The sequence below is a fragment of the Hemiscyllium ocellatum genome, chromosome 2 (assembly GCF_020745735.1).
Source record: "Hemiscyllium ocellatum isolate sHemOce1 chromosome 2, sHemOce1.pat.X.cur, whole genome shotgun sequence".
Classification (NCBI taxonomy): domain Eukaryota; kingdom Metazoa; phylum Chordata; class Chondrichthyes; order Orectolobiformes; family Hemiscylliidae; genus Hemiscyllium; species Hemiscyllium ocellatum.
Genome location: NC_083402.1, coordinates 71509667 through 71534934, shown reverse-complemented (window position 1 = coordinate 71534934; position 25268 = coordinate 71509667). Strand labels below are relative to the sequence as shown.

The 25268-nt window shown below is 42.4% G+C and overlaps 1 protein-coding gene across 4 annotated transcripts in view; it reads right to left on the bottom strand.

Moving 5' to 3' along the window:
• The window catches only part of LOC132827858 (tumor necrosis factor alpha-induced protein 8), a 138022-nt gene that overhangs the window by 79458 nt on the left and 33296 nt on the right, over positions 1 to 25268 (bottom strand). For 2 of the 4 annotated variants that reach the window (XM_060844623.1, XM_060844645.1), the window contains exon 2: positions 20613 to 20688. The exons of 1 other annotated variant lie outside the window; for it this stretch is intronic. The gene's annotated coding sequence lies outside the window, so the exon portion shown is untranslated. Of the gene's footprint in view, positions 1 to 12614; positions 12643 to 20612; positions 20689 to 25268 lie in introns of all 4 variants that reach the window. One more of the 4 variants, XM_060844630.1, reaches the window with a different exon arrangement.

Below are 25268 nucleotides of genomic sequence, written 5' to 3'. Positions count from 1 at the left end.
AACTTTTATGAATTATTGAATAGGCTGATATGGATAATATTAATTTTTGAATGAAGCACTTCAGCTTTATGATAAGCCAATGTTAACTATATCATTCTTTTTAAAAGGACTAAATTACTCACTCATAATTGCCCTTGGCAAGATTGTGCTAGGTTACCTGCTTGAACTACAGCATTCTATTTGGTGTAAGTACACCCACAAAGCTATTAGGAAGAGAGTTTCAGGATTTTGACCTAGTGACACTGAATCAACAGTGACACAGTTCCAAGTGAGGATGATAAGTGGCTTGGAAGGGAGTTTGCAAGTGGTGCAGTCCCCAAATGTCAGCTTGTCCTTCAAAATAGTATTGATCGTGGGTTTGAAAGGTGCTGTCAAAAGAGCCACAGTGAATTTCTGCACAGCATCTTATGAATGCTACATCGCTGCTACTGAGACTGGAGGGAATGAATGTTTGTGGATGTTGTGGCAAATCAAGTGGGCTGCTTTGTCTTGGATGGTGTCACACTTCTTGAATGCTGTTGTAACTGCACCCATCCAGACAAGTGGGGAATATTCCAATATACTCCTGACTTATGCCTTGTAGATGTTGGAGATGCTTTGGGGAGAAGGAGGTGAGTCATTCATTGCAAGTTCCTAACATCTGACCCCTTGTAGCCCTAGTATTTATATGGCTAGTCCAGTTCGGTTTCTGATCAATACTAACCTCCAGTATGTTGATAGTGAGGGATTCAGTGAAGGTGATGCCATTGAGTTTCAGGGGGAGATGGTCAATGTATGACCCCTGTGTGGTGCAAATGTACTCGCCACTCGTCAGTCTAAACTTAAATATTGTCTCAGTCTTGCTGATTTTAGACTGGACAGTTTCAGTACCTGGATGAGTTTCCCCAATTCCCATTGAATTCACCTTTGCTAGGGCTCCTTGGTGCCACACAGTCAAACGTGGCCTTGTGTCAAGAGTTGGCACTCCCACCTCACCTCTGGATTTCAGTTCTTTCTTCCATGTTTGAACCAAGGCTCTAAATGTGTTCAGGAGCTCAGAGACACTGGCAGAACACAAATCAAGAATCAGTGACCAGGTTATTGTTGAGCAGTGCTGCTTCATTGCACTGGTGATGACACCTTCCATCACTTTACTGATGACAGAGTAGACTGATGGTCGGTAATTCTCCAGATTGGACTTGCTGTGCTTTTTGTGTACAGGGCATTCATTGATAATTTTCTACATTATCAGACAGATGCCAGTGTTCTCGTTATACTGGAACAGCCTGGCGAGGGATGAAAAGTTCTGCAGTTCATGCTTTGGTTGCCAGAATGTTGTCACAGCCCAAAGCCTTTGCAACATTTAATACCTCCAACCAGTTCTGGATATCACGTGAAAGGAACTGAATTGGCTGAAAACTGGTTTCTGTAATTGATCTGCATTGATGAACTGGGCTCCCCCTTCACTGAGGATGGGATTATATATGGAGTTTCCTTCAGTGAATTGCTTAATTTTCCACCACCATTTATGACTGGAGGTGGTAGGACTGCACAGCTTAGTTCTGATCTGTTCGTTGTAGAATCACTTTGCCTTTTCTATCATTTGCTTCCTTTGCTTTTGGGCATGCAAGCAGTTTTGTTTGTAGCTTTATCAGATTGATGTCTCACTTTTAGTTATGCCTGGTTCTATTCTTGGCATTTGGTCTTGCACTGAACAAGAGTCAATCCTTTTGTTTGATGGTAACAGTACAATGAGGGATGTGTCCGGCCATTAAGTTGCAGATTGTGTTGGAGTACAATTTGGCTGCTGCTGGTGGCCCACAGTGTCTCATGGATGCCCTGTCTTGAGAGTCTAGATCTGTTTGAAGTCTATTGCTTTTAGCATGGTGATAAATAGCAAACAATACATCAGATAGTGTCTTTAATGTGAGGATGGACTAGTAGCAGTAGTCATTCCTACCAATAATGTCACGGATGGATGTATCTGCAGCAGGCAGATTGCTGAGGATAAGATCAAGTATGTTTTTCCCTCACCATCTACTACAGACTTAGTCCAGCAGCCATGCCCTTTAGGTCATGACCAGACTAAGCAGTGGTGGTGCTGCTAAGCTACCTTTGGTGATGGACATTGAGGCTTCTGACCCACGGTATATTCTATGTCTTTTCCACCCTCATTGCTTCCTCCAAGTTTTGTTCAACTTGGAGGCATCCCAATTCATCAGTTGAAAAGGGGAGATCCATGGTAATCAGCAGGTGATTTGACCTAATACCATTGGACTTCCTAGAGTCCAATGTTCTAACAAGTTCCACCACTGTGCCGCCACCTCTATTACGCCTGTCCTGCCTTTGGAACAGGATCTGTCCGGGAATGGTGATGTCGTTGTCTGGGACGTTGTGTGTAAAGTATGATCCCATGAGCATGAATATCTCATGTTGCAGCTTGACTAATCTGTGAGACGGCTCTGTTAATTTTGGCAGTAACTCCCAGATGTTGCTAAGGAGGATTTTGAGGGTCAAAAGGGCTGTGTTTTCTGCTATGATTTCCTGTGCCTTAATCTATTTCAAGGGCTCTAAATGGTTTCATTCCTCTTTTGAGACTTTTTTTGACAATTTATTGCATCTGAATGTCACTCTAGGTAATCTTAGAAGGCAGTTCAAAGTCAACTGTGGGCCTGGAGTAACATGTCAGCAAGATCAGGTAATGACCACAGTTTGCCTTCTTCCTAAAGGATATGAGTGAACCAGATGGGTGATTACAACAATCAACACTGGTATCATGATCATCAGACTGTCAATTACCTTCCCAATAAACAAGATGAACTTTGTAACTCAAATGCTGTATCCTGGTACCAACAATCATGTGCACAGAATCTGTAAGTCAGTTACACAAATAATTAAATAATTATTAAAAAATTGATGATTCTAAACTTACATGCTCTGAAATGTGAAAAAAAAGTATGGATTAAAAACAGAAAATGTTGGAGAAACTAAGCAGGTCTGGCTGTATCTGTGGAGAGAGAAGTATCATATTGGACTCAAAATGCTAACTCTATTTCTCTCCACAGATGCTGCCAGATCTTTTGAATGTCTCCAGCAATTTCTGCTTTTATTTCAAATTTCTAACATAGGAAAATACTATCAATTAGTTGAATTAGTCTGTTTTTTGACAATTATCTGAGAAAAAAGTGTCACTGCTGCCAATAAAACTTTAGTGTAAGTCTTGGAAACATCCAGGTTCAAAACATTATCTAGATTCACAATGCAAGTAGCAAAGATTGAGTACCATATGGGTCGATAGACATCCCAGCATTGTTAACATAATTTTCTTTTATAGTAACATGATCAGTAGGGACATTACATTCAAGATTCACAATACATCTTGAGTAGCAATTACATTTTCGAACAGAAAATCAAAAGTTTTAACTGTGTTTGGTTAAACTCAGGGCTACTCTCCTGAGAAAACTTGGCTCAAATTCATAAGCAAGTCCAATCAATGGCTAAGCTTATTCAGTTCCAAAATCTTTTAAAACAAAAGCATTTCTGGCTCACTTGCATTTTTTAAGAAAAGGATAATTAAGGTGGTAATAATACATACAATTCTTAGTTGCCAGCACAAAATGACCAGAAAAACAAATAGCAACAAGAATAGGAATTTAATAACTGGAATTGGAATGCAACTTCTTCTTGAACAAAAGCACATGCATTATCACTTTACAGTCTTAATGCCACTCTCAAATATCTTTTAACAGATTTTCCTAACTAAAAGCTATAGAATTTTGACTAAACGTCAATGGATAATATATGGTCCAAAGATAATATAAGCAACTAATTGCTGAACTCCCAATTAGAAACAAGAATTCCCAAGTGACTTGCCCTTCAAGTCTCTTGCCATAGTTGGAGAAATTTAAATCATTCCTCATGTGGAAATACTGGAATTATCATTCGAGCAAGAGTCTCTGTTGGATTTAAACAGACTGAGATAAACAGTGGCTGCTGAGAAGTGCACAACCAGAAGAGAAGAAAATGTGAAAAGGTTTAAAAAGATAAGCAACAAGTAATTAAAACAAATGCCAAAAATTGTCCAAGACATTTCTGAAATAAGTTTAAGAATAGAGGCATTTTCACTTTAGATCTGTAAACTGAGAATTTACTGGAAAACATCCCACTTATAATTTTTAAAAGTTTTTAATAAACCTACATTACTTTCCTAAAATGTGCTAACATACAACAGTGGTTTGCAGAAGTACAATCTCACAATAATCGGAGCAGATAATAGAGGACGTGACAAAAGATTGACAAAGGGTCTGCAAAAGGGTCTGAAAGAAGAGAAGGAAGTGGAGAGGGGTCAAGAGGAATTCTAGACCATGAATTCCAGAAGGGGCAAAGAAGGTATAGGAGCAGAATGTGTTAAGGAGGAAATTACAAAACATTCAATTCTTGTGGGAGATAGCAAGATGGAAAGATTTGGAAAGAAATTCTGGGGAATACATCTGAGAGATAGCATGGGTTGGAAAGGAAAGTGTAATAAAATAGGCTTAGAGGAGGGACCTGAAATTGGGAATGGACAGGGACAGGGTTCCTCGTTCTCTTCACTTAAGTAATCCAGCATCAGAAAGGAAGATACCTGTCCACTGTGAATCACGCTTGCCATTTCTGATGACCCACTTTCCCACCACCCACATCCTGCCCTCACTCATTGCCTGGGTCCCTTCTTCCTAGGCCTTTGGCGAATGAATGACCAGCAGCAGCCATTACTTCCACGAGTACTGACAAGGAAAGGCATGCTTCTGGCTTCTGACTGAATGACAACTCTCATTGAATGCAATTCTAAATCACGGAAAATCAGAGAACCAATTGGATACCTATCTAATGGCGACTTAATTTCAGTGGATCTTCCCTAAGTGAGGTGATGTGAGTCTCACACCAGTTCCCCAGCCAATGGGTGAGAACCCTGTCGCTAATATGAAATTTCTAATCAATGAGTTTAGTCATTTATTGTCTTCCTTATTGAGCTTACATTGATATGCCAAAGGATTACCAGTTAATATTTAACTGAAACGGTGATATTGTCAAAGAAAATGTGAACAGTAGCAGGTCATTTAATCTATTAAGCCAATAAGTCAAGATTTGATTGTGTCTGCTCTTAACTCAACTTCTCCTATCTTCTCTCCTTAACTTTTGACTCCTTTGTAAATTAAACGTTGAACTGATCCTGTCGCAACTGCATTCTGTGGAAGAGAAGACATTGCAGATGCCCCAACTCGTATCTAATTGACAGAATGTCCTGCAGGTGTCAGTGTTGATGGCTCAACAACTCATCGTACTTTTTTTAAATAACTAAGGTGAGAGGATAGAAAGCTGCATATTCAAATTTGCCTTTTACACAAGCACAGGCATTAGTATAATGTGTGGAAACAGAAGTGGGATGCTACAAAAGTGATATTGAAGGATTCGGTGAATGAGGTAAAACTGTGGGAAATGGATGTAAATGACGTCATCTAGTTTGAACCTAAAAAGAGGGGTAAAACTGGGCATTCTCCAAATGGCTACAATTGGAGGGACAAGGACCCTCAGACGCCCAGGTACATAGACAGTTAAAATGTCATGAGCAGATCCAGAAGATAATCCAAAATGCCATTGAAATGCTGGTCTTCACTGTTTAAACAGATGATGCATATATGTTGCACATATTTCAAACTTTTAAAAATTATGTTTTCCAGTAAATTCTCAGTTTACAGATCTAAAGTGAAAATGCCTATATTCTTCAACTTATTTCAGAAATGTTTTGGACAATTTTTGGCATTTGTTTTTTTTTAATTACTTGTTGCTTATCTTTTTAAACCTTTTCACATTTTCTTCTCTTCTGGTTGTGCACTTCTGTGCAGCCACTGTTTATCTCAGTCTGTTTAAATCCAACAGAGACTCTTGCTCCAATGATAATTCCAGTATTTCCACATGAGGAATGATTTAAAATTCTCCAAAGAAAGGGGTCCGGGTTTCTCAGCTACAATGCTGGAAACCTTAGTCCAGGAGATTGACAAGACAAGACAAGATAGACCAGGTTTCACTTGGTGGCAGGGGGAGAGGGCTTGATCCCCTTTGAGGAAAACCCTTGGAAGAGATGAGGGAGCAGGTAAGCAGGTCAATTCCAGGAGTCTGATCCAAAGAATCCAGCAACAGTACTATAATAATTTCAATTACTTCACACAAGTAGCCAAAGTTCATGCATGTGTTTGCCATTAACATCTCGTACTGACCACACACCTACCCTCTTCAAAACTCACTGCACTGCATCCCCATTACTTATTCACCTCCAATTTATTACAATCAGGACTTAAGGCCTAACATTCAGTTGCTCAGCATCATTCTCACGCAAATGAAGGCTGCCTCAGATAACTCTTGTTTATTTGGCACATCACCCAAATACCTTACAAATCACTCACTGACTTCTCTCTCTCTCACACACACAAACACATACACACACGCACAGGACAAGGCAGCTCACCATTTTGTGAGGGATGTTCACAGGATGCAAAGTTAAACCAGAGGTATGCTCAGCATCTTGGGACTGGCAGTGCAAGGAACATTTACATCCGGCATTGCCAAGTAGATAGAGGGTTACAAGTTTCAGGTTTTTGCCCATGAAAACCCGCAATGTTCTCCTTCTCCCTAACAGGGAGTACAAGCTTCCGTAACGTGAACATGGGCTCCTTGCTTTTCATCTCTTTTTGCCATCCCTCACCAAACCTTCTTCCTCTGCATTTCTGCTTTCAGATACCCCAGTACTGCCTACTAACCACCTCAGAAGTCACATGACACCAGTTTAGACTCCAATAGGTTCATTTGAAATCATAAGCGGTCAGAGTGCTGCTCCTTCCTCAGGTGACGTGTGACCTGACGAGGGTGCAGTGCTCCGAAAACTTGTGATTTCAAATAGACCTGTTGGAGTCTAAACTGGTGTCATGTGACTTCTAATCTTGTCCATCCAAGTCCACCTCAACATCATACTGACCAGCTGCAAGAGCCTCAGAGGAAAGGGCAAGAACAACACTGTAACATTGATAAAGAAGCACAAATCATCTGATCCAAACACAGCCACATGCTTATATTCTGGCACAACGCATACGTTAGTGAGTAGTATAGAGTCAGAATCTACACAGAGTGGAGTCGCTGAGCACAGCCATAGCCAGGAAAATGGAGAGGACAGTTCACTTGCCAGCTGTTAAGAATAGTGAGTTTGCAGAAGAATTCAGCTATTGGGGCCCCAATGAGGATTTTGACAGGCTAGCCTACACGGATCATCATGCACATGAAGCTTTTTGGTTTATTTGCAGGTCTGCCAGATAAACTCTAGTCACTATCAAGGGGCTAGAATTCAGGGGGCATTTAATGCCATGATCATTCAGGCATAGTCATGTACCAGCTACACTTTGGTAAAGCTGTATTTGTTGTGGTTCTAATAAAAGAGCCCTGGGGACATTCATTCAAAGGTTCCCGAAACCATTGGGAATGCATCTGCCCTAGAAGTCCTACACTACCACCTTTACCAGCATGAGGTGCCATATGGAAAAGCCAGGAGGTGTATAGAAACATGGTGCCCGCCATTGTGAAGGTCAGATTCTACGTTGCCTAGGATTACTTATATTCAACTAAGCTAGCCTATTGTGGAGAAATAGTTTAACCATCATGATAAAACTCAGAATGGATTATTTCCAAGAATTGTGAAACACAATTGTTGGCAAAATATTGAACTGGCCCCAAGACTTTCTTTTATATAGACAAAATATAGATTCTCCATCTGAAGGTTCAAACAAAATATTGTTCATATTAAATATGCCTCTTGACACATCTGAATTTCAGTCAAATTTGTACAGAAACCTGAAAGAGCTCAAACAACCTGAGCTGCATAATAATCTGATGTTTAATTTATAATAAAGTAAATGCTTAATGTTCCAAGCTGATTAGTATGAAATCTGAGAGAGCAGTGCCTTTTTTCCCCTAATATTTCATGTGATTATCAGAGGTTACAAAGGCATACAATGAACTGTGAAATTTCAAAAAGGACAGATCTGAAACAAAGAAATAAACAAACAGCCAAATGTCCATATATCATCACGTGCTAACAATTACAACATGCCCAAATAATTCATTTATTATTTGCAGGTATTCAATGCCCACCATATAGTATCCTTCAGCCCAGTTAGCTCACATGACTGGACAACTGGTGGCACAGTGGCTCAGTAGTTAAGCACAGCTACCTTATAGACTAGAGATCTGGGTTCGATTCCATGGGCAACTACCTGCATGGATCTTGCATGCTCTCCCACTCTCTGTGTAGGTTTCCTCACACAGTCCAAAGATGAACAGTTTGGTGGATGGGCCAAGCTAAATTGCCCATTGTGTTCAGGGATGTGTAGTTTAAGTAGCTTTTTCATGGAGAAATGCAAGATTAGAGGGAATAAGGTTGGGGAGAAAGGAGTCTGGGTGGAATGCCCTTCAGAGGTTCAGTGAGAACTCCCTGGGTCAAATGGTCTGCATCTACTGGAGGGATCCCATGATTCTGTGAACTGACTTATGATGAAGAGTGACACCAGTAATGTGGGTTTAATTCCTACTCTGGTTGACGTTGCTATGAAAGTCTAACCTTCTCAGCTTCACCATTTCGCTGAAGTGTGGTGATCCTCAAGTTAAAATCACCATCACTCATCTCCCTCTAATGATAGAGAGGATTGTGGCCTTCTAAATTTTGTTCACAATTGCTTAAAATTTTCTTTCCATTTCTTATTAAATACAATTTTCAATATTTGCACTACAGTGTGCATCCCTGAAGGCTTTTGCAATCCTTGGAACAAGTCTAATCTACAAGGGAATGAATCATAAATGTTTGTGCTGGCTTTTGGGACATCCCAGATGGTTTTTCAAAATGTTTAGATTTGAAAAGAACTCAGAGATATATAAAAGTGTGTGATGTGACAACATGCTATTCAATTTATTTACCTGAGATATTCATTGGGAAACGTGATTGCCTAGTGGTATGAACATTATTCAATACCACCATTAATCTAGAGTCCCAGCTGTGGATCCAGATTAAAATCCTGTCATGGCAGATGATGGAATATTAAATCAATAAAAATCTGATATTAAGTCTAATGATGACCATAAAACTGTTGCCAATTATTAGGAACAACCCACCTGGTTCATAAATGCCCTTAAGAGAAGGAAATCTGCCATTCTTACCTGGTCTGGCCTGCGTGTGTCTCCAAACCACAGCAATGTGGTTGACTCTTAACTGCACTCTAGGTAATTAGGCATGGGTTAGGGTTAGGGTTATTGGCCAATGACCACATTCCATGAATGAAAAATGCTCCATTCCAAACACCTTCCCATACACCCATGACATGGAAACCATAATGTATGAAGCAATGGGGTACATTTCATATGCATATTGACTTGATCCCTATATTTACTCTTTTATGCGCTTGATCCCAAATAACCTTTCACTCCTCCTCTTTGATGCTTTGATATATATCTAGATCTCTCTCCAGACTATATCAGCACAAAGAGGAGTGCAATATACAAACAAATCAATTTAGTGATATCTTTGGCTTTAGAAAGGGATAGTTCTCACTGAAATTTGCAAATATGACAAACTCCTAGTAGCACAATTTAATTTGGAGGTTCTTGGGACATCTTGCTGAATGAGGTGGAATTTTCTTCAACAATTCTGAAGGGATGAGATCTTACCCTTGTATTGCACTATGCCCACTTTACAAGCTCTGTTACCTATGTCCTAACTTGCAACAATTTCCAGTTCCACAACAATCCTATGTTTGGTAATCTATATTTTCTCCCAATCAAGCAATGTTCTGATTTTAAAATTCTAATTTGTTTCAAATCTTTTCAAGCCCTCTGCCAGCCCTATCTCCGAAATCTCCTCCAGTCCCACAGTCTTTCGAGATATCTATCGTCTGATTCTGGCCTTCTGTGCATCCATGATTTTAATTGTTCCACTGTTAGTGGTTACACTTTCAGACATCTATGTACCTAAATCCAAAATACACTCCTCTTAACCTCTCCATCTTTTTCCTATCAGACACTCCAAGAACCAACCAAGCTTCTGATTAGCTGACGTGATGGTTTTGAATTATTCATCGGATGTTGGCATGGCTGGCTAGGCCAGCATGTATTGTCCATCCCTAATGACCCTGGAGAACTTCATGGTCAGCTCGCAATTGCTGCAGGCCTTTGGGTGTCCATTGTGCTGTTAGGAAGCAGGTTCCAGGATTTTGACACAGTTACAGTGAGGTAATTGTAATAATAAATGTTCCAAATTAGGAGCCAAAGGAATTGGAAAAGCTCTCCACTGGTTGTGGCTATTGGAATTTAATAATGTTACCCCAGGGGCATCAATTCAGGCATTCTATAGGGTACTGTCCAAGGCCCAACCATCTTCGGTTGCTTTATCTCCATCACTTCCCTTCATCATAAGATCAGAAGTGGAGATGTTCACTGATGATTGCACAATGTTCAGCACCATTCACAATTCCTCCAAGACCGAAACAGTCCATGTTTTCACCCAACTAACTCTGGATAACAACCTTATGACTAGCTAATCAGTGGCAAGTCACATTCATGTCATACAGATGTCAGGTAATGTCAGGACAAGAGTCCAATTATCACCCTTGATATTAACATCACTGCATCTTCCATTCTCCACATCTTAGGAGGTTACCATTAACCAGAAACTAAACTGGATCAATCATATATTATGGCTATAAGAGTAGCACAAAGACTGAAAATTCTTTCTTTAATCTATTCACAGGAAGAAGGTGTCACTGATCACTAACTACAGTAGTGCTTATTTTTCCCCAGCACCCATGTTGTGTGTGTGCAGGCATGAGAGACAGTGAAAGACACAAGGTGCCCAAATCTTTCTTCCTGGTAGTGGAAGCTAAATAAAGAAAACACCTGAGTGGCCAGTGACAAGCAGTGCCCTTCACATCAAAGGGCAATGCTGTGTGATCAAACAGTGAAGGGCAGGGCAGGGATTAAATCAAAATAGAATTGGACAGGGAAATAATGCACTCCACTCCGTATGGCGCCCTCATCTCCCTGATCAGCTCAACGGTGTTGGTGGACACTGCGTGCTCCTTCTCCAGAGACACCTGGGCTCTGACAAAACCGCGGAAGAGGGACAGGCAATCGGCCGTAACGACACCCTCCACGACCCGCTGCGAGGACCTGTTTATGGCCAGTTTAGCCAGGCCCAGGAGCAGACCCACGAGGAGGTCTTCAGACCTGCCCTCCCTCCTCCATTCCGGGTGCCCAAAGGTCAGGAGTGTGGGACTGAAGTGCAATCAAAATCCTGGTACTCACTCCCGAAAAACAATGTGTAGATGTCCTGTCACTCTAAGGACTGGACAGTTCAAGGAGGTGGCTCACCACCATCTTCTCAAAGGCTGTTGTAGATGGGCAATAAATGCTGACCTAACCCACAATACCTACATTCCATGAAAACATTTTAAAATTTTCTCTCTTATTTTGGCGAGTAGCAGGTGCCTTTAGCTGCAAACACAAAAATAAACAAAGTAATTATCTAGTAGGGAACAGTCTACAATGTGCTAAGTGAAAACAGAGTCTAAACATTTCAAATTTTCAGCAGTGACTATTTGCGAACACATAAAGAAAACTCCTTACAGCATTCACAGAAGATAATCATTGAATGATACAGCACAGGCAGACACCGTTTGTCATATGATGCCTGTCAACTCATAAAAATAGCTCTCCAATTAGTTTAATTTCCTTGCTATACCCTGCAAATGTTTCCCCTTTTATTGTTTATCCAATCGCCTTTTGAAAGTTATTATTGTACCTATTTCCAACACCACTAGAGGCAGATCATAATATTTTGCTATGTTAAAAATGTAGCTTGTTTAACCTATTTTAAATTTGCATGCCTTTAAATTGAAACCAACTGAATCAATGATCCACTAGCCACATAGCAATCAATTTTTCTATGAAATCAAATAATTTGTAAGAGCACCCAATAATTACTGATATTCTTTGATTTATTATACGAATGCAAATGCAGGATGTAATTAAAATAAAACTCATCATTCCAAACTTTTATGAGTGTGACCCCTTTAAAAATACTGGAACAGAAAGAATTTAATCTTTCACATATTAAGTGCTTGCACAATCAGCAATTTCCAGATTTGAATTCTACAAGGTCAAAAACTATCAAATAAAATGTGCATATGAACAAAGACAGTCATTTCCACGTAACTCAAAGCTAATTACAATATTTCCCACAAATAAAATGTTTACCACTTAACTAAGGCAAAGTCACTGAAATATCTATTCAGCATGAAACGCAGCTGAATTTGAATGAACAATTGTTGCAAATGTACAGATGGAAGCAAGTTTGACGTTATAATCTCATGTTAGGATTCAGATTACATTCAAAAATGAGTTTCTCTCACATAGGTTACACGCTAAATTCCTTGGTGAGTGATTAGAGGCAACAATTCTTTTATTATTGCACATAAATACCTCAAGAAAAAGTTATAAATTTGCCAATAAAAGGGCTTACATCAAACATGTCAGCAGGTTGTGTTAAAAACTTTATGACGTACCTAGAAACAGCAATGAATCCACTGATGGCTGAAATAATAGAAGTATGAATAATAATGGAATCATTACATATATTAATATGCTTCATGATAAATCATATCACAATTTAAGTATTCATGAATTTTGCAAGCATAAATAATTTTTCTGGATTTTTAATTTCATCTATGACCAGAGTATATATTTAGCCTTAAACACAAAGGGCAACATACACTATGTTGAAGTTGGTTGTTACTTGGCATTTGTGTGACATGTATGTTATTTACCACTTATCAGCCCAAGCTTGCTTCTCTCTTCCTACCAAGTCAAGACATTCACAGCAGTCAGCTAAGAGGAAGTTCAGCATTGTTGATAACATTTTTATCTATTACTGTACAGCTATGATTTATGTACTACTTGTAATTATTAATTTGAAGTTACAAGTAACAGTTAGTAAATTATCTCTGACATGTTTCCTTGTGTGAATATGACAATCTCACTCATTCATTACAGGAAGTGCTAAAATGTTTAAAATTAGAATTTATCAAAATAAGAGACATCAAAAAGGATTTATTCAAATTGCAATTGTGGAGCTTTAAAGAGATATTTGTGAACATTGATTAAACAAATTGCATTTGTGCCCTCTAAAGATTTTTATTGAGCTATTCCATGATAATTTTCTGGATTTGCCCATCAAATGCTTGAGGTGAGTTATACTCAGTTATGACTGTTTCTATTTTAATCTCTGTAACTTCCAAACATTTATCAAATGACAAAGTGTTGTAATGAATGCATGCCCTTTGTTGACCCAGTTATTTCTTGAACTGCTAAGTTTTTGAAATTGCAACATAATTATACATGCAGTACATAAAAAGTAGAACTCAAAATACAATCAATCAATCATTCGTTTTAAAGAACCAGTTTGGCTTTTGCATGTTCATTTTCAGACAAAGGCAATGCTAGATTACTATGTTTCTTTGTTTGATTCTATGATGGGAGTTCTGTCAGACTTATAACAATCACCTGGGAAAGTTCAAATGAAATTCACAGTAATGTATGAATTACAGTTCAAATCGGCTTATCAATTAATGAGACATTTTACATCATTATCACATCTTAAACTGAACAGTTAAGTGATTAAATGAATGGGTGTACAATGAGCAAGTCAAACTTTTCTCAACAGCCCTCAGTAACTGGATTTCTGTAAAGTGTTAATGTTGGGCATGCTAACATATCTTCAAAAATCTTAAAACACAGAAATATGGTGATATCAGCCCAACCATCTTCAGCTGCTTCATTAATGACCTTCTCTCTATCAAAGGTCAGAATTGGGCATATTCGGTGATGCACATATCTCCTCAAATACTGAAGCAGTCCATGTCCAAATGCACAAAGACGTGGACAATATATACGTTGAATGACAAATGGCAAGTAGCATTTGTACCACAAATGTGCCAGATAATGACCATCTCCAACAAGAAATAATATAGAAATTATTCTTTGACATTCACAACATCCTGGAAGTTACCATTGACCAGAAACTCAACAGGACTAACTATACAATTACAGTGGCTACAAGAATAGGTCAGAGACTAGGAATACAGCAGCAAGTAACTAACCTTCGATTCCCCAAAGCCTGTCCATCATTGACCAGTGACCTCACCCAAGTTGGGTGTAATGGAATACTTCACATTACCTGGGTGAATGTGGCTAGATAGTAATCTAGTATTGCCTTTCTCCAAAAATGAACATGCAGAAACTATACAGGGACTTTAAAACTAATGATTGCATTTTGAGTTCTACTTTTTATGGACTGCATAATACTAAAGAAGCTTAACACCATCCAGGACAATGCAGCCATTGGATTGACACCACATCCATTCTTCCATCACCAATGCATACCGTCTACAAGATGCACCGCAGAAATTCACTGAGGCTCTTTGTACTGCACCTTCCAAAACCTTGACCACTGCAGAGAAGGCCAAGGTACATGGAAACTGTCACTTGCAAGATTCCCTCCAGGCCAATCACCATTCGGACTTTGAAATATATTGCTGTTTTTTCAGGGTCAGTAGATCAAGTCCTGTAATTCCACTAGACCATGATATAGGAGCAGAATTAGGCCATTTGTCCCATCAAGGAGAAAGTGAGGACAGCAGATGCTGGAGATCAGAGTCAAAAGTGTGACCCTGGAAAAGCACAGCAGGTCAAGCAGCATCTGAGGAGCGGGAGAATCAATGTTTTGAGTATAAGTTCTTCATCAGGAATGTGGTCGGGGAGGGGGCAAGGGGGCTGAGAGGTAAATGTGATAAGCTGGGGCTAGAGGGGGGTGGAGGTAGCTAGGAATGCAATAGGAAGATGAATGTGGATGCTGATGTTGATAGGACAGATTGGAGGCTGGAGCGGATAGATGGAAAGGAAGGTGGACAGGTAGGACAGTTCAGGAGGGTGGTGCCAAGTTGAAGGGTTCGATTTGGGATAAGGTAGATGGGGGGGGGTGGGAAGATGAAGAAACTGGTGAAATCGACATTGAGACAGTGTGGTTGGAGGGTCCCAAGGCAGAAGATGAGGCGTTCTTCCTCCAGTCGTCGGGTGGCTAGGATTTGGCAGTGGAGGCGGCCCAGGAATTGCATGCGAGGTAAAAACAATGACTGCAGATGCTGGAAACCAGATTCTGGATTAGTGGTGCTGGAAGAGTACAGCGGTTCAGGCAGCATTCAAGGAGCAGCGAAATCGACGTTTCGGGCAAAAGCCCTTCATCAGGAATAAAGGCAGAGAGCCTGAAGTGCGGAGAGATAAGCTAGAGGAGGGTGAGAGTGGGAAGAAAGTAGCATAGAGTACAATAGGTGAGTGGGGAGGGGATGAAGGTGATAGGTCAGGGAGGAGAGGGTGGACTAGATAGGTGGAAAAGGAGATAGGCAGGTAGAACAAGTCCAGACAAATCATGGGGACAGTGCTGAGCTGGAAGTTTGGAACTAGGGTGAGGTGGGGGAAGGGGGAATGAGGAAACTGTTGAAGTCCACATTGATTCCCCGGGGTTGAAATGTTCCGAGGTGGAAGATGAGGCTTTCTTCCTCCAGGCATCTGGTGGTGAGGGAGCAGCGGTGAAGGAGGCCCAGGACCTCCATGCCCTCAGCAGAGTGGGAAGGGGAGTTGAAATGTTGGGCCAAGGGGCGGTGTGGTCGATTGGTGCGGGTGTCCCAGAGATGTTCCCTAAAGCAAGGAGGCGCCCAGTCTCCCCAATGTAGAGGAGACCGCATCGGGAGCAACAGATACAATAAATGACATTAGTGGATGTGTAGGTAAAACTTTGATGGATGTGGAAGGCTCCTTTAGGGTCTTGGATAGAGGCGAGGGAGGAGGTGTGGGTGCAGGTTTTACAGTTCCTGCGGTGGCAGGGGAAGGTGCCAGGATGGGAGGGTGGGTTGTAGGGGGGCGTGGACCTGACCAGTTAGTAATGAAGGGAATGATCTTTGCGGAAAGCGGAAAGGGGTGGGGAGGGAAATATATCTCTGGTGGTGGGGTCTTTTTGGAGGTGGCGGAAATGCCAGCAGATGATTTGGTTGATGCGAAGGTTGGTAGGGTGGAAGGTGAGCACCAGGGGCGTTCTGTCCTTGTTACGGTTGGAGGAGTGGGGTCTGAGGGCGGAGGTGCGGGATGTGGACGAGATGCATTGGAGGGCATCTTTAACCACGTGGGAAGGGAAATTACAGTCTCTAAAGAAGGAGGCCATCTGGTGTGTTCTGTGGGGGAACTGGTCCTCCTGGGAGCAGATACGATGGAGGCGGAGGAATTGGGAATACGGGTTGGCATTTTTGCAAGAGGTAGGGTGGGAAGAGGTGTATTCCAGGTAGCTGTGGGAGTCGGTGGGGTTGTAAAAAATGTCAGTGTCAAGTCAGTCATCTTTAATGAAGATGGAGAGGTCCAGGAAGGGGACGGAGGTGTCAGAGATGGTCCAGGTAAATTTTAAGGTGAGGGTGGAATGTGTTGGTGAAGTTGATGAATTGCTCAACCTCCTCGCGGGAGCACGAGGTGGCGCCAATGCAGTCATCAATGTAGCGGAGGAAGAGGTGGGGAGTGGTGCTGGTGTAATTACGGAAGATCAACTGTTCTACATAGCCAACAAAGAGCCAGGAATAGCTGGGGCCCATACGTGTGCCCATGGCTACTCCTTTGGTCTGGAGGAAGTGGGAGGATTCGAAGGAGAAATTGTTAAGGGACACCTTCGAAATGGTCCCTGAAACATTCTGCAAGTTGGCATCCTGTCTCCCCAATGTCGAGGAAACCACATTGAGAGCAGCAGACACAGCAGATGAGGTGTTTGGATGTGGACGGAAATCTCTGCTGGATCTGGAAGGCCTTGGATGGAGGTGTGAGCTGAGGTGTGGGAACAGGTTTTACACCTCTTGTGGTGGCAAGGGAAGGTGCCTGGAGTGGAGAGTGGGTTGGTGGGAGGCATGAACCTAACGAGGAGTCGCAGAGGGAAGAGTCTCCATGGATTGCCGAAAGGAGTGGGGAAAGAAATATATCTCTGGTGCTGGGGTCTAACTGTAGGTGGTGGAAATGGCGGAGGGTGATGCACTCTATCCGGAGATTGGTGGGGTGGAAGGTGAGGACCGGAGTGGGAGTTCTGTCCTTGTTGCGATTGGAGGGGGGGGGGGGGGGGTTCAAGGGGAGAGGTGCAGGAATTGGGGGAGATATGCTGGAGGGCATTGTTGACCATGTGAGTTGGGAAATTGCAGTCCTTGACGTAGGAGGCCATCTGGAATGTTTTGGCGTGTATTTGATCCTCCTGAGAGCAGATGGTGTGGAGGCAGAGATATTGGAAATAAGAGAAAGCTTTTTTACAGGGGGACAGTGGGAGGAGGTGTAGTCTAGGTAGGAGTAGATGGGTTTGAAGTAGATGTCTGTGTTGAGTCGGTCGTCAGAAATGGAGATGGAGAGGTCCAGGAAGGGAAGGGAGGGGTCTGAGATGGTCCAAGTGAACTTGAGATCAGGGTGAAAGATGTTCATTAAGTTGATGAACTGTTCAAACGCCTCATAGGAGTACAATGTGGTGTCGATAGAGCCATCAATGTAGCGGAGGAAAAGGTGGAGAATGGTGCAGTGTAACTGTAGAAGATGGACTATTCCACGCACCCAACAAAGAGGCATGCATAGCAGGGGCCATGCGGGTGCCCATGGGCTACCCCTTGGTCTGAAGGAAGTGGGAGGATTTGAAGGAGAAATTGTTGAGGGTGAGGATCAATCGAATGAGTGTGTTGATTGTTTCTTCCTCTCCCATCGAACCAAAGCTTGGAGACCTTCACCATGGTAGATGGACGGGTACAGGGACTGGAAGTCCATGGTGAAGATGAGGCATTGGGGACCGGGATCAGAAAGTCATGATGAAGGTGGAGGGTGTGGGTGGTGTCCCGAATGTATATGGGGAGATCTTGCTCCAAGGGGGACAGGATGGTGTCAAGCTATGCGGAGATAAGTTCGATGGGGCAGGAGCAGGTGGAGATGATGGGTCAACCGGAGCAGTCAGGTTTGTGGAGTTTGGGTAGGAGTTTGAACCGGGTGGTGCAGATTCCCCGGACAATGAGGTTGAAGGCTGTGGATAGGAGATCACCTGAGGTGATGAGATTGTGGATGGTCTGGGAGATGATAGTTTTGGTGATGGGAGGTGAAGTCATGATAAAGGGGACAGTAGGAAGAGATGTCTTTGAGTTGGCATCTGGCTTCAGCGGTGTAGAGATTGGTGCACCAAACTACCACTGCACCTCCCTCTTGTCTGCTAGCTTGATGGTGAGGTTGGGGTTGGAGCAGCGGGAGTGGAGGACTGCACGTTGTGAGGATGAGAGGTTGGAATGGGTGAAGAGGTGGACAGGTTGAGGCGGTCAATGTTGCAGTGGCAGTTGGAGATGAAGAGATCGAGGGTGGGTGACCAGTACCAGTTGTCCAAGTGGATGGAGTACGTTGGACATGGGAAAAAGGGGCCTCGGAGGGCTGGTGGGAATCCTGATGGAAAAAGTAAGCCCGGAGGCAAATGTAGTGGAAGAAAGAGTCGATGTTGCAATGCGTGTTGAATTTGTTGATCTGGGAGCATAGTGGGATGAAGGGAGGACTGATCGTTCATCCTCAGTGAGGGCGATGTCTGTGGGGATGGTAAAGGCATGGCAGGGTTGGGGCCGAGGTCCTGGTGTAGGGCTGGAGACAGTTGCTGGAGTGGGTGTGGTTATGGTAGCATGGGTGACGTTACCAAAAGGAAGTAATACACACCATGGGGGCCAGGCGAGGCAGAAGCGGTGCATTTGGTGGCATCCGTGGGGGCTGAAGCGACATTCCGTGTGACGTTTGCGATGTCTTCGGCAACGACTGCGTGTTTGTCGCTGGTGTTCCACTGAGTGATGCCGGTGGTCCATCAAGTCTGCTTCACTATTTGTCCGTGCCTGAGATTGTTTCTCAGTCCCATTCTCCTGCCCTCCACCCACCCCTCTTAGCCCTTGATCCCATTACCAATCAAGAATCCATGTAACTCTGTCTTAAATACACTTAATGACTTGACCTCCACAGCCCTCTTGTAGTAGTGAGGTCCACAGATTAACCACAGATTGTGAAGAAATTTCTCCTCATCTAAAGTTCTAAAGGGTCATCTTTTTGCCCTGAGGTTATGTCTTTCCAACAAGTGGAAACATCTTCTCTATGATCACTCTCTCCAGGCCTCGCAGTATTCTGTAAGATTCAATCAGATTCCCCCCTCATCTTTCTAAACTCCATCTAGTACAACCTAGATTCCTTAACCACCCTTCACCTCCGGATCAATTCTTATAAACCTCTTCCAAGGCCAGTACATCTTTCTTTAGATACAGGGTTCAAAACTGTTCACTTCCAAATAGCATTGTTGGTCTAACTACAGCAAATGGTCTGCAATAGTTTAAAATGGCAGTTTACTGCCACCTTCTAAAGATCAAATAGGGTTGGACAATAAATGCTGGCTCAATCAGCAACGGTCTTATCCTATGAATGAAAAACATTATAATTCCCTTTACCTTCATTTTTTTATAGCTTGAATCCCTGGAGGGATGCACCTGAACTCTACCTGGCGATGAAAATGTCTTAATTGACAATACATGGGCAGTGCATCTCCTACAAAACATAACATTACTCCAAACCAAAAGGTGCTTCCACCTGAACAAAGAAATTACATCATGGAATCATTGCATGAGCTCAGGACGGAAGCAATCAGCCAACTGCACATACACTACCTCTCTGCATTTAGCTGGCCCCACTCCTCCATTATTTTACCCTTCAAACTACCCCAATCTAGGTCATTAAACAGGTCAGGAAATGCAGCAGCCTCAATATTGACTCATGGAGAATCCAACCATGTGTCTCACTCCATAAGGTAACCATTCATTCATGCATTGTTTCCTGCCATTCTGCCCATTTTGCATCCGTTGTCCCAGTATCCCTCCTAATCTACAGGTTAACTTAACAGACTTGTTAAGACTTAACAGGTTATGCATCATTATGACAAATGCCTTTTGGAAATCCATGTAAACCATATATTTCTCTAGTCAATTGTTCTTATTGCCTCATTACAAAATATAGTCAAGTTAGTTGAACACAATTAGGCATTTTAAAAAAAAACTAATCTGGCTTTCTTTAAGTAATCCACACTTTCTGTGTATGGTGTATTCCCGGTTATTGTTTATTAATGATTTCGCGCCACCAAAGTCAAAAGGACTAGTCCAATCTTTAACGACATTTTCTCCTAGAAAATTGTAACATCTGAAATTCTCCAAGCAATTGACATCACTCTCATATATAAGGAGGATTCCATGATTATACCATGTTTCCATAGATTCCCATTTGTACTTCCCTCAATTACATTCGGTCTGGTCCCCAGTCTCTTAACAACACTACGCCAGCCTTCTTCTGTTCTGAAGAAGACTCACTGGACATGAAACATCAATTCTGCTTTCTCTCCATAGATGTGGTCAGATCTGCTGAGTTTCTCCAGCAATTTTCAGCCTTACCTTTTCATCAATTTTTCATCAAGTTAAAGCCTCAACGATCTGTTTTTCCACAATGTCTTTGTCAGTATCTTCTTCCCTGATAAAGTCAAATAGAAAGTATTCATTTAGTATCTCAGCCAGACCCTGGAATATCCAATCAGCTCATTCCTCCTTTCATCACCTTTACTATTTATACGACTGTAGAAGACTTGTTGATTGCCTTTTATATTAACTATCAAATTCTTCTCACTCTCTCTTTTTGGTTTCCTCTTATTCCATTTTCCTCTAACTTGCCATATTTTGTTTCCATAAATGAATCCTTTTAAACCAAGCGAATATTAAAACTCTGCAGTGTTTTTGCGCATCACAGCTGGGATTGCCACATTAAGCAAAATCTAAACCAAAACAAAAGGCAGACCGGAGGATGCAGCCGGAAATCTAGCTCGTTTTTTTCCATTGAGTATAGAATGTGATTTACCACACCACTTGATCGATGGCTTCGGAGAGATAAGAGTCGAGAGTATGGTGCTGGAAAAGCACAGCAGGTCAGACAGCATCTGAGGAGCAGGAGAATTGATGTTTCAGGCATAAGCCCTTCATCAGGAATTTTGGCACTGAGGAAGGAGATGTGGCCAGTTGGTAGCGAGTCTGTTTCAGGACATGGCTGAAGAGCTTCAGGGCAGTGAAGATGACCTGGGGGTTGCTGTGAGAGAGAGACTCACTGAGACCCTTGTAGAGAGAGGAGGAGAACTTCTTCAAGGTAGGCATCCTTGGAAGAAACTTTACAGTAAGGTTATAATTAACTAGGAGAAAGGGAAGACTGCAGATACTAGACATCAGAGTCAAAGAGTGTGCTGCTGGAAAAGCACAGCAGGCCAGGCACCATCTGAGGAGCAGGGGAGCTGACATTTTGGGCATAACTCCTAACTCCTTCAGTCCAGAGGAACCCTTTCAACATTCCATCATTTACATAAATGATTTAATTAGATCAGATTCCCTACAGTGTGGAAACAGGCCATTTGGCCCAACAAGTCCACATCAAACCTCCAGATAGTAACCCATCCAAACCCATTTCCCTCTGACTAATGCACTAACAATATGAGAAATTTAACATGGCCAATTCACCTGACCTGCACATCTTTGGATTGTGGGAGGAAACCGGAGTACCCAGAGGAAACCCACGCACACATGGGGAGAATGTGCATACTCCACACAGACAGTTGTCAGAGGCTGGAATCAAACCTGGGTCCCTGGCTCTGTGAGGCTGCAGTTCCATCCATTGAGCCACTATGCCTCCCATCGAAAGGTGACGGTAAGAGGTATAGTTAGGAAGTTTGCAGATGACACTCAAATGGGAGGTGTGGTGGACAGCGAAGAAGGTTACCTCAGATTACAACGGGAGTTTGATCAGATGGGCCAATGGGCTGAGAAGTGGCAGACGGAGTTTAATTTAGATAAATGCGACGTGCTGCATTTTGGGAAAGCACATCTTAACAGGACTTATACACATAAGGTCCTAGGGAGTGTTGATAAACAAAGAGACCTTGGAGTGTAGGTTCATAGCTCCTTGAAAGTACAGTCACAGGTAGATAGGATAGTGAAGATGTTTGGTATGCTTTCCTTTATTGGTCAGAGTATTGACTGCAGGAATTCGGAGGTGATGTTGTGTCTGTACAGGACATTGATTAGGCCACTTTTGGAATATTGCGTGCAATTCTGGTCTCCTTCCTATCAGGAGGATGTTGTGAAACTTGAAAGGGTTCAGAAAAGATTTAAAAGGATGTTGCCAGGGTTGGAGGATTTGAGCTATAGGGAGAGGTTGAACAGGCTGGGGCTGTTTTCCCTGGAGTGTCAGAGGCTTGAGGGGTGACCTTATAAAGATTTATAAAATCATGAGATGTATGGATAGGATAAATAGACAAAGTCTTTTTCCTGGGATGGGGGAGTCCAGAACTAGAGGGCACAGGTTTAGGATGACAGGGGAAAGATATAAGAGACATACAGGGCAACTTTTTCACACAGAGGGTGGTACGTGTATGGAATGAGCTGCCAGAGGAAGTGGTGAAGGCTAGTAGAATTATAACATTTAAAAGGTTTCTGGATGAGTAGATGAATCGTAAGGGTTTGGATGGATATGCGAAGAGTGCTGGCAAATGGGACTAGATCGGGTTAGGATATCTGGTCAGCATGGACAAGTTTGACTCAAGGGTCAATTTCCACGCTGTAATCTCTATGATTCTATGACTCTATTTTGTGCAGCCACAACTTTAACTGACAAAGAAAATACGCAGGGAATGCATAAAATAGGTTGTCAACTCAACATTGTCCATGAGCAAAAATGAAAGTGATCCTACCAGGATTCCTGAACGGTGGGTTTTTGACTTGTCCTGAAAAACAACTGCTCCTTTTCAAAACATACGGATTATTCCATCAGTGTAGAATAATACATCTTTAAGTGAACACACTTCTGCTACAATATACAGAGCTTTCATAAAGCAGATTTTTTTTTACAATTAGGACAAAAAGGTCAAGTCACCATTGTCCTATAGGGTCATACGGCTGCTCTTTCATTCGGGAGAGTGAGAGGCAGGCAAAACGAGGGGTGGGAAGGGTGAGCGAACCAGTGCTGGTTTAACCGGATGGGCACCAGTTGAGGGAAGAGGGTGAGAAGGGAAATCCTTCATAGTCACCTCAGCCTGTGTGGGAACTGAATCCATGAGCAGCCATCCAGCCAGCCATGAACTACTTCCTTGTGGATTACCTCATCTTACTCAGCATAACATCTCAGAAAGTGCCCACAGAATACGATATTCACAGCCAAATCAGTTAAGCCAGTATTTCAGTATATTTGATACGATACTAGACATTTTCTGGAGGGATGTACGATCTTGTAAGAAAGAACAGAGCAAATCTGGCACCTTACAGTTATATTATTTAAAACATTTTGTGTTACAAGGCAAATTGATATTTGAACTGAACCTGAAACCTACACACCAAGTTCAAGTGTGGCAAACCAACAACTGGCATTTTTCTTATAATCAGCAAGATTGCAATTATTTTTCCATCATAAATACTTCATTAACTTATGTCAAATACAAAGCACCTACAGATTGATTAGTCAGATGACTGTTTCTGGTGTAATAAGTGGAGCACTGTGTACTGGGTGCCACATTATAGGAGCACATAAATGATTTACAAGAATGGTTCCAAGAATAAGAAACTTCAATGATGACGACAGAGTGAACATAGTTGGGACTGTTCTCCCAAGAGAGATAGCTGAGGCAGCATTTGATAGAGGTTTTCAAAACCATGAGTCGACTGGATAAAGTTGATTGGGTGAAGTTGTTCTGCTTGTAAAAGATAAAGAATGGGAGGATAGAGATTTAAAGTGATGTGCAAAGGAAGGATGATGGGAGAAGAAACTTTTTCACATGGCAGATATTTAGAGCATGAAATGGACTGCCTGGAAAAGCGATGGACAACCAAGAGGGCTGGAAAAACGCAGCAAGCCAGGCAACATCAGGAGGTGGAGAAGTTGATGGTTCGGATTTAACTCTTCTTCAGGATTGTAAGGGGAGCTGCAGATAAAGTGGGTGGCAGGGGCAGGGTGGTGAGGTGGGGATAGATGAAGACAGGTAGAGGATACAGCATAGTTGGTCAGTTGGCAGAATGAATCTGGTAGCAAGTTAAATTTAATAATTCAAGAGGGCACTGGATTATTATTTTGACAGAATGTGTGCAGCAATACATGAAGAAAAGACAGAAGATTGACAATATGACATTAAACTGAAGCAGACTGATCATCTCCCAGACCGTATGCAACCTCATCACCTCAGGGGATTTCCTCTCACACCTTCCAACGTCACAGTTCGGGAACCCCATACCACCCGGTTCTAACTCCTACTCAAGATCCACAAGCCTGACTACCCTGGCCAAACCATCATCTCGGCCTGCTCCTGCCCCACTGAACTCATCTCCACATACCTTGATACTATCCTATACGTTCGGGACACCATCCCACCTCCACACACACTCCAACTCCTCCAAGACTTTTGTTTCCCTGGCCCCCAATGCCCCATCTTCACTATGGACATCCAGTCCCTATGCACCTTCATCTGCCATGACATCCCCACCAGTACCCTTCCACTGACACTCATTTGTTTGGCTGAACTGGTCTTCACCCTCAATAAATTTCTCCTTTGAATCCTCCTACTTCGTCCAGATGAAAGGGATAGCAATGGGCACTTGCATAGGCCCCAGCTATATCTGTCTTTTTGTCGGCTATGTGGTACTGTCCATCTTAAACTGGCACCATTCCCCACCTTTTACTACATTGATGACTGCATTGGTGCCACCTCATGCTCCCCCAAGGAAGTTGATCAACTTCATCAAGTTCATCAACCACACATTCCACCCCAAACTTAAATTCACTTGGACTATCTCGGACACCTCTCTCCCCTTCCTGGACCTCTCCATCTCCATCAATGGTGACCAACTCAACACTGACATCTTCTACAAACCCACCGACTCCCACAGCTACCTAGACTACATCTCCTTCCAACCTACCTCCTGTAAAAATGCTATCCCTTATTCCCAATTCCTCTGCCTCTACCGCATCTGCTCCCAAGAGGATCGATTCCACCACAGAACACACCAGATGACCTCCTTCTTTAAAGA